The sequence below is a fragment of the Gavialis gangeticus genome, unplaced genomic scaffold (assembly GCF_001723915.1).
Source record: "Gavialis gangeticus isolate Ggan-Ray unplaced genomic scaffold, GavGan_comp1, whole genome shotgun sequence".
NCBI classification, from domain to species: domain Eukaryota; kingdom Metazoa; phylum Chordata; order Crocodylia; family Gavialidae; genus Gavialis; species Gavialis gangeticus.
In genome coordinates this window covers 15,165,725-15,176,261 of record NW_017728998.1, presented here as the reverse complement: position 1 = coordinate 15,176,261, position 10,537 = coordinate 15,165,725, and the positions used below count along the sequence as shown (strand labels likewise).

The 10,537-nt window shown below is 45.5% G+C and overlaps 1 long non-coding RNA gene across 1 annotated transcript in view; it reads right to left on the bottom strand.

Moving 5' to 3' along the window:
* LOC109289323 overlaps positions 1-10,537 on the bottom strand; it is a 19,282-nt gene that overhangs the window by 2,341 nt on the left and 6,404 nt on the right. Inside the window, exon 2 of the long non-coding RNA XR_002095334.1 lies at positions 9,657-9,659. This is a non-coding gene — a long non-coding RNA (uncharacterized LOC109289323). The remainder of the gene's footprint in view (positions 1-9,656; positions 9,660-10,537) is intronic.

The following is a 10,537-nucleotide window of genomic DNA, read 5'->3' as shown; positions in this document are numbered from 1 at the left end:
ACACACACACACACACACACACACAGAGATTGAAATGAGATATTTTATAACAGATCAGATGACCAGATATGAAAACAGAATTCACATACTGGTATTAGAAGAATATCACTTCTTTCAGTAAAAACCACACAACTGTACAGTCATACAAATGGTTTATCACTGAGCAAATATGGTTCCACGAGAAAAATAACCCATATCCAAGGCAGTAGAGATCACTCCCAGAAGAGTTTCTCCTGGGAAAATGAACGCCTGTACACCTACACTCACAGGAGAAGCTGCAGAGCTGTCCTCCAGCATCCAAGATAACTAATGGTCCCCCATAACATTGGAATTTCCACACAAACCCCCAACTCTGTCTCCAAGGTGTCACGGCCCTTCTACCCCTAGGATCCTTAAATAGTCTGCTCAAAAGTCCCCCCACACCATTCCTCTGTTCCTTGGTGGACACCATTTTTTTTTTCTTTAAGACTTCCCAAGCATCCTGGACATAAGGACGTGGATGGCAGGGTCCCTTTGGGGACCATGTAGTGGCTGTGACTGTGAATGTAGAGCCCCACAGTCATCTCAGGGGGATCGTTACTGCTGGTTCACCCCCCTGTCTTCTACCTGCAATGAGAAATCCCTGAAGTTCACAGAGGTGTCAGGAAGTTAGGGTATGGGGCCCCACTTCTGGAGAGAGAGAGCAGTTTGTGACCAACCAGCAGGGAAGAAACATCTCTCTGTGGAGCTCCTGCTCCAGGAACACCTTGGAGGTAAGGGTAGGAGCTACAGGAGATGGTTTGGAGGCTCCTGGTCCTGGGTATGACTTGAAACTGCACCCTGCTGGGGAAAGGTGGCCTGGTGGGGCTCCTAGTGGCATGGGAGCCCCCAGGAAATGCCAGGCCAGTTATCTTCCCCAGTGACAGGCAGGTAGAGGAACCTTAAAACCTCAGCCCCCACTATATAGTGGAGAATATACAAACTATGGGGCCAGGCACCTGAGCCCCTGGGGGTGTAAGACCCCAAGCCCATGAAGGGCCATAGAGTTATCCCTGGTGATGGGGCAGCAGGGAGTCCTGGAGAGGGGCATAAAGGTGACCCCAAGGAGGGGTGGAGAGTGGCCCCAAAGAGGGGGCAGAAAGAGCCGAGTGCCCAGTAAGGGGCTGGTATCTAGTACAACCTGTTCTGTACTTTACTCTTGTGTGGCTGGGTGCCACCCTGCATCTTGCCATGCAGGAAGATAATCTGATAGTGCTTTTCTGATCATGTTCCCCTGGCCACTGATGGGCCATGGCAGGGACTTGCTGAGGCTTGCCTCCACATGTTGAATTTCTTCCACCCAGGCTTTGCAGATGTTTTGTGGGGTGGGGTGCAGGCAAATATGATGAAGCATAGCAAGTACTTCTTGACCATGTCTAGGTATATAGAGTTCCTTCAGGTGCCCGAAGTTGCGCACGGTGGGCACATGGCACCTGCTGAGGCAGCAGTTTAACTGCTTCTTCTTGCTCGCCAGGTGCTTCATGAGCCAGGGAATGAGAAAGTAGGCTACATCTCTATGCCAGTGTCCTGTGGTTCAATTTGTGGATCCAGCTCAGCAACAGTCTCCTTCAAGGTAGCCAAACACATGGGGAAGTACTGCTCATCTCAGGTGCTCAGGGCAATGAACTCCAACCAGTCACTGTTCATCTCATGGGCTCAGAAGCAGTGGTTGACAGTCTCTCGGAGCACCCCAGAATGTATAGCATCCTGTAGCATTACCAAATTTGCCTATCCCTTTGGGGTGCACTCATTTATTAGAGTTACGTTTCTGGGGTCTCTGTAATTCTATCAATGTACTGCTTGTGTTGCTTTAGTTTCCATACAGAGCTGTATCTCTCTCCCTTCTGCAAGTCCTCACCCCCCAATGGAGCTGTCTTGAAGGGCTTAGTTTCAATTGGACTGGGTTCCTCCAACCACTGAATCGACTGAACACCCAGACACACAGATTTAGAGGGCACATCTGAGTGGGCAGGGTTGCTCAGCATTTCCAAGCTAAATTGTCATGTGCCTCAGACTTATCACAGGAACAGAGCATGTCTGAGCCAGGCCAGGTCAATTGGCATTAACAGGCTAACACCCTCAAATGCCCTGTACTCAGCACTTCCCAATCTCATGTCCCAATTGTCCTTGTAGTAACTCCCTTGATGAGCAAACCCCACAGGATTTTTGGGCTTTACAGGGGTCTTTGGCTTGGGTAAAAGAAGCATTGCTGCAGAGCAAATGGGGAGGTTGAGGAGAACGAAGAGTAAATGAGGTTTGGAGAGAGGTATGGCAACTGGCTTGACCATAAAAGTTATTATATTGCCTAAAAGTTATTATATGATGCTTATAGTGACACTAGTAGTAATAGCCATACAAGGAGAGACAAACAAACAAAGCAGTTACCCAATTAAAACTGTAAAATTGTGTTTGGGGAAGTCTCGCTCAAGTTTGATCAGCAAAATTTGGGTTTAGAAAGCTGTGCCTGGAGTGATGGAGAGGGATTAAACCAAGTCTGAGGTTTAGAAAGTGGGCTTAAACAAAGAGAGAGAGACAGTTGGGATCTTGCCACTTAGCGAAGCTTGACCCAGTCGAGGCCCCCAGGTGTTGGAGCTTGCAGAAAGACAGAGCCCTCAGCATGATCAGTGAAGGTAGAAGTGGTCGGGAAGTGGAACTGGTGCAATGTTTGGATCCAGGCACCAGAACAGAAACTTGAGCTTGGGTGGGGGTTTTTGTAGGGAACTAACAATGGCTCAAGGGAGAACACCAGGTTTGTTTATGGGTAAGGAATAGCTCATATGCTGGATAATAGGAACTAATTAATCACTCCTGGCTATAGGTGGCATTACTCTGAGGGAGCTCCCAATGCAGACAGGCAGATTCAGTGTTTTGGGTACCAATAAAGTAGTCATTACTAGAATTGGTCTGATAAATGTTGAGCTGGGTGTGTGCAGACATGGGTTGATTTAGCATTTGGAGCCCCATCATGCAGTGCTCCCCTGCCTCTCTAGTCCCAGAGTCCATGCCTTGGAATCTCTGTTCTCCATTCTGAATGCTAAAGGAGGTGCCTCCCTTGCCCATCTCTGATGCAAATGATACTAGAGAAGTTGCCTTAATCCTGTCACCCTTATCTGGAGAGATTTAGATCTCTCATTGCATCTGGGCCTCTCATTGCATCTGCATTGCCTTTTGTAAGTCCTTCTTTTGATCAGTTCTGGTTCAGGCAGAGGTGGGAATGTGGAAGCAAGAGTCCTTGAGTCAGACAGGCTGGGTACTGCACCAGGTTTCCCTAGGAGTACAGAGCTGACAGGTAACAGTGGGGGCTCTTCTTCCTCAACTACATAGAAGTCACTGACTGGATCCCATGAAAGTGCCCATCAGCAGTCTCAGGCAGGAGTGTAACCATGGGCCTCTCAGCCATTTGCAGCAATCTGCATGCCAGCACAAGCTTCTGGCACATGGGCTGGAAAAGGGCATGTCAAGTGAGCTTGATTCTCAGGCAGGCAGGAACTGGAGCTGGCAGTGCAGGAACAGGATCCATTGGCTAGTCTGAGAGGGGTAGGGATCTGTTGTGGGCTGCTGGAGTCGAAAACACTTGGCAGGTGTTCTGCTTTCTCAGAACAGCTATGCATGGGGAGGGGGGGCATAGGGTTTGTGGTTAGGAGTTTCCCGAGGAACACGGTTCCCTGGGGTGGCCAGCCAATCAGTGCTGGCCTGTGTGCTCTGCTGCTCTCAGCACTTCCATCCAGTGGAGCCTGCAGAGCACTCTGGGATGCATGCAGAGGGGCCCTCTGGATGCATGCTGTAGGCAACGCAGGTGAATTGTGCAGCACCTGCCCAGCCCCTAGGCTGTTCTTTCCCAGTAGGTTTTTCTAGTGAGAGGAAAACGTGAAAGAATCCTTGCGGTGGTTTGAATGCCGGTACATGGCCATATCTGCCTATAAGAGGTTTTGATACCTAATTACCTCAGAACAACATTTTAATTTTATTGCAAAACAGCATTCCCTGCATTCCCTCTTCTGTTTTTATAATCAAAGATGTCTCTTGTTTAGACGTGGAAAAGGATAGAAGCAAATGAGTACAGACAGGGTGTGCTGCCATTTAATTTGTGCATCCGTAATATTTTGTGTTGTTTTATGCTTAGTGAGTCTTGTTATGCTACATTCTGATTTTGATGTTATCACACTTAAAGGAGTCTAGCACAAGTTGCCATAAATACAGAAACCAACCCTGATGTTGAGCCCTGTTGTGACCTCATCATGAGAAAATGTCACCAACTTTGTAGGATCACAGGGGTACCCAGTCCTACACAACATGAAATCAATGAAGCTGACTCAACAGTTTCACAAACAAAACTAGCTCTGGGTGTCACTGAGAGAGAGTAGTTCAATCAGTCATTATGATGAGACATAATATTGGCTTCCAGTGACAAGCATATGAGTAATCTGGTTACCTGAAGAGTAACTCAAGAAATTGAGTTACTCTTAACAAACTGACACTTGTAGTTCATTCACAATACAGTATTGCATTTATTTAAAGAAAAATAAATCATAATGGATTTTTTGAAAGGCTTATAACATTTTATCTTCTGATTAGTGGCAACATAGCCATAGTTTTCACCTACATTTCCTATAGTTGTAACCTAAAGTTGCTATGTAATTCTGTATGTGCATATATGTATGTACATTTTTGTCTAAATAATGATGAATTCAGAGGAGTGGTTGGGGAAAGACAAATTACAGAGAGCATGACTAGTTAATGATTTTAACCAAACAAAAGAAAGGATCTGTTCTTTGCCCCTCCTTGGGCAAATAGTGAATTTATTTTCTGATGAGTACATTGCCTATGCTGAGTCTCAAAACAATAGTCAAATCCTACGAGAAGGGGCATTTTTTTTTAAGGTCTGTTGGATCACTGTTGACCTACTTGCCCCTGATTTCTCCAATTTACATACAATCATAAACACAATAAACAGCATGATGAATTTTCTAATACATTGACAGGGGGTTGTCTGGATAGGGAATAATGAGAACTTAAAAATCACCCCTTTTGTCATGTATTTCCGTTTTCCTTATTCTTCTTTTGCAATAAATTTAAAACCCTCTGAAATCTGTGGTCACATAGTTATTCCTCGTGTGCCAGTTCCTAAAATATCAGTCATAAACCCAACCTCGGAAGGCAGACCTTATAATAAAATTATCGGGGAGCTTTTGCAATGTCATCATCAGTAATTGGAGAACACAAGACTGTTATAATGCCTGTTCTAACCACTGTGTCACTGCTTTTTAAAGTGACTTAACCAGTTCAGTGTTTCCTATCACTAACCACTACAACCACACTCTTGTCCCAAGGCAAGAAATGCAATCCAGGTTCCATACTACTGATCAGCAGTATTACTTACTTGTAAATGCTTGTCTTGAATTCACCTCCAGTGGCTCATCTTCAAAGAAGATAGCTATAACTCAAGTAGTAGGTCATATACTGGGATGCGGGAGATGGAAGGAGGGAAAAAGAAGATCAAGGGATTCAAGAAAGCTGCCAATGTGTTGAAACCTAATGCTGACCAGTGTTAACATGTCTGACAGCTAGATGCTGATGTGCTAATATAAAAATCATGTAAAGCCAGTGGTTAACCTTAAGAGTGGTTAATGTTTTATTTCAATGTACACGTTTGGTGGAACTGGAGTGCATCATTTTTTATACGTGTTGGAGATAGATATTTCAGGTTTTCTGAAGTTTGTTAGCAACAGCATTGCAGGCAATATAAAGTAATGTCCAAATTTCTACACTTCTTTAAAAACAGGAATGTTTGGCTGGAGAGTGTGTCCTGCATTTTAGAAGCAGATTTGGTTGCTAACTTAAAATAAATATCAGGTTTTTCAATAAGGTTTGGCACATGCTGATAAATTACATTACAGTTCTATCTAGTTAAAAGAAAAACTAGTACAGTGGTATTTGATGCTATAAGTGTAGTTATGAACTGTAGGACCTTTTCATATTTAAAAAGAATATTTCAGACAGAACCCTTCTCCTCTAGTCCAGTTATTACAGTACAATTCCCTTTTGAACAGCAACATTGTAAAATCTTCCACCTACTTTCTTCTGTGTGAAGAATTAATGACAATGACATTAAAGCATACCATCCACTTGAACAATCAACCATTCCATGAAAAATGTTGATGAAGCATAGATAGATGATTGATAGATAGATAGATATGTTTAAGTTAGTTGCTTACCCCTCGTGCTGGTCCTTGACTCTCTATCCCTAAGAGGCTGATTTTTATTTTTTTTTTAGCAACAGAAGAAATGGCATACTGCAGTTTAAAGTGGTCCATCGCCTGAGATGTAGAACCAGTGTCCAGCAAGTAGCTGAGATGAGAAATCAAAAGTGGGAGGCAAGACGATGATTATTAAACGCACACGAACGGGATCTGAACTGAGGGAGAAATGAACCTGCCCTATCTGATTGAGGAGCTTCATGCTTTCAGTCAATGGTTATCTCTCTTCTTCTGTGCTTATTTTTCAGCTTATTTTCTTTTAAAGCTCTGCCTGGCTGGCTGACAGGTCCTATTTGTGAAATCAGCAGGGGAGAACTGTAAATATTGTAATTGTGGCAATGCACTGCATCTGGACTTTCAAGTATCTACTATTTAATACCATAAGGAGCCACGGTGAAAGCATGAAGTCAATCACTTGAACCTATTATGGCCAATCTAAGCCCAGGTCCATGAACATTTTTTTTTTTTAAAGAAAGGATAAAATAGATTTTATTTCAATTGTTCTTTTCTACATTTTCATAGGCATTTCTCAAACACAACCAATGCAATTACTAACCTCGCATACAAATTTAAAGAGGTACGATTTCTGGATTCTAAAGAAATACTTAGCAGTTTTAAGGAATTGCACAATATACCATCAACCTGATCCAGAGCCTAGAAGACAATGGGTATTGATTTCAATTGGCATAGGAGCTTGGCTCTAAGAAAGAAGCGTAAACATAATCAGGTAGAAATAGATGGGCAGAGCAGCCATCTCAAGAATATAGATTTCAGAAGAAGAATTAGAGAAACTATTCTTAGCTTTCCATCATAAATACTTATACTCTGCATTCAGTCATTGAGGATATACCAGTGTGGGTGTAAAGCATAGTCCAGTTAGCAGGTGAAGTGGACAGAAATTAGTAAAATTGTTAAGACTCTGCTTAAAAATAAGGCCTTATACAGAGATTCAGCTTTTCCTGGGAGAGCCCCTGCTGCATTTTATCCACTTTCCTTTTATTTTGAATTACATAAGGAAGTGAAAATTCAAGCCACGGGAGAAGAGACAGAAAGTTACTCTTCTCAATTGCTTGTGTTGCCTTAAATATATTATTTATATATAGTGTGTGTGCCTCTCTGTGGGTGCATCTATACTGACTAATTAGCTCCACAGTAAAGTGTCGCTATCTACATGTGAGCCTGCCAGTTAATTAACTCTGCTGCGGGATAGTACTGTGTGGGACAAGTACTATGCTACAGCAGAGTAGTTGTGTGCCACAATGCATCTGGAGATGGTGACCAGGGCTGGCTGGGGCATGAGGATGCTATAGTATAGGGGCTGCCTGCCAGCTAGCCCCACACTGAAGCACCCTCGTGCCCCAGTCAGCCCCTCTGCAGCATTTTTGAGCTGGGGCATAGCAGCCCCGGCTGGCAGTGCAGAGCTGGTCTGCCCCAGCTCAACATGCTGTGGTCCTGGGTTCACACTGATTGTTACGTGCTAATTGAAAGTGTAGATGCATCCAGGGTATATTAGGCCTCTGGCAGACACGAAGTTAAAAACATGATGCGATCTGATGCAGAATCATGTTTCCTGCCATACCAAGTGCATGGGAGGAGGAATGGCTGTGTGACCGAACATCATATCCATCTCTCCTTACTCCTGGTGCTGGAAGATCTGACAGATGAGCTGACAGCTACCAGGCTCAGGGTGCACCCCTGGACCTGGGAGGTTCATGGTGCAACCCCACACCTGGGAGTCCAGATCAGCTGGTAGCTCCAGCTGTGTCCCTGCAGCTGGGAGCCACAGTCTGACCACATGTTCAATTAATGGCATGGTAGGAACCAGCCAGAGTTATTACAGGTCTCTTGTGTAAAAACTTTGCAGCTTATTCCTTGTTTTATCACACCATTAATTGCCTTAATGTGTGGCCTGGTAACTGCTTCAGACATGATTAGCTGGCTAATTGCATCTTAAGTGTAACAGGGGCCTCATCAACACACACACATATTATAAGATAAATATATGCCAGTCTTATAGTTGGGGATCCTGAGACATGGACAGGCATAGGCAGCACATGGGGGTGCAAAGCGGGCATGTGCCCCCCCCCCGATTTTGTGCACTGATGTTGGGCATGGGGCTGCAGCCTGGTTGGGGCCAGCACCTCTCAGCAGCATGGAGTTGTGCCCCACCTGCCCCCAACTGCAAAAACTTGTGCATCATCTATGTGGACAAAGTGAAGCGGCTTGCCCAAATCAGTGGCAGGTCCAGGAACAGAAGCCATGCCTGGGTCCTATCAAATTTCAAATGGTAATAATGGTCAGCTATTTTAAGAAGATATTTATATTTGTTCTATTTTTCCATATATTGAGGGGATGGAACAAAGAGCATTCTTTTCTTTCAAGGCACTGCTGAACAAAACGTAAGGTGATTTCATATTAATACATTCCGAATATCAAGATTTAAAAATCACCAATTATTTTAGTGCCAGCAAAAGTAATACTCAGCAAAATAAAGATGTCTAAATTAGAACAGAGGAGTGTGGGCCTTCTCAGCACAATGTAACATAATTCAATTGAAGGACATTGAAAGATCACACAGTTTCTTTTACAAAGTTTAATGTAATAGATAGCAATCCATAAAGATTTATATGTAAGAAATTAATCAAATCTCAAATGTATATATCTTTTGCTTCAAACAGATAGTAACCTTTTATGCCCTGAGGGCATTTAATTTCCTCTAGCTGTGTGAATCCTTGTCATCTACTAGTAAGTCTCACACAGGCAATGATTTGGCCATTATTTATATATAGCATTTTAAAACACCTCATGGAATGGCATACAGTATAAACAGGTAGCTATTGTATTCCAGAGTACCGCCTCATTTTCATTACCTTCAGCATTATTTTTAATTAGTACTAAAGACCACTCTTAAGATGTAATGTCACAGGGGGTGCATCTGTACAAGACACTTTACCGTGCAGTTGGTTACACTTTACCATGCAGTAAATGAGCTAACTGCATGGTAAAGTGTAACCATCTGCACCTGCAGGCACTTACTGCACAGTAAATAATTTACTGCATGGTTAATTTGCTACCTGCATTTGCAGGTAGCAAATTAACATGTCGGAATAACTGCACAGTATCTTAGGTGTAGTTGGCAAATGGGAGCAAATTTGCCACCACCAAGGGGCAACCTCAGGCTACTCCCAGGCTTACAGGGCTCCGAGCTTCTCCATCCCCGATGCTGCAGTGGCTCTTTGCCTGCCCTTTCAAACTATGTGAGACCCTGGGGGCCTGTGCCACCTGCTGCCTGCCTCTGGCCACTGGGTCCCACAGCAGAGGCCCTGAGCCAGCTGCAGCACCCTGGCTGGACCCTGGTGCTGGCCTCCAGTCCAGCCCCACTGCCTGCCTGCCTGTCCCACGCCGTGCCCTCACACTGGCCAGGCCTGGACTGTCACCCACAGTCCCTGAGGGCCATGAAGGAAACCATGCTGGCTTCTTCCCCGACACCACATACCACCTCCTGTGGGTGTAACTGGTCCTAGGATGAGACTACAGAACTTGTTGCACTGTGGGGCAAGGCTGAAGTCCACAGCCAGTTCACCCAGGGTGAGCTCTCCAATGCACAAATTTTATGAGGGCCTGACAGCCCGCATGCAGGAGCATGGGCACAATGAGTCAGTGTGCCAATGCCACATAAATGTCCAGGCCCTGTGGGTACAGGCAGCATCACCAACCACAACGGCTGGTCAGGGACTGCCCACAAACACATGCCCTTTATGCAGCAGCAGGACCACATTCCTGCACCCCAGGACCCTGTGCGGATTCATATTCGTGTTCTCCAGAACGATCAGCCTGCCAGAGCCTCTGACACAGCCTGGCAGTGGCAACAAGCTGTCAGCAGGGAAGGGCCCCTCGGGGCCCCAGGAACCTGTCCCACCATGGTCCCCACCCCTGTTGCCATCCAGCAGCCCAGACCAGTGCCTACCCCACCAGTTCCAGATGCACAGCCCTGCCCAGGAGGACAGCCGAGGGATGAAACCACCCACACTGATGAGCTCTAGCTCCTCCCCAGAGGGCCCCCCTGTCCAGCCAGCCAGGCCTCTGCATCCCAGGACATCACCAGGAGCTGTATGTCATTGCCACCAGCAGGGATGGACTCTGGCCACCAGGCATGCCTGTCATGCCCACCTGGTAAGCCCCACACTGAGAAGAGGGTCCTCCCCCCCCCTGTCCCACTCTCTGCCCAGCCCAGCCGAGCTCCCTCCTGGCCCCCAGAGTTC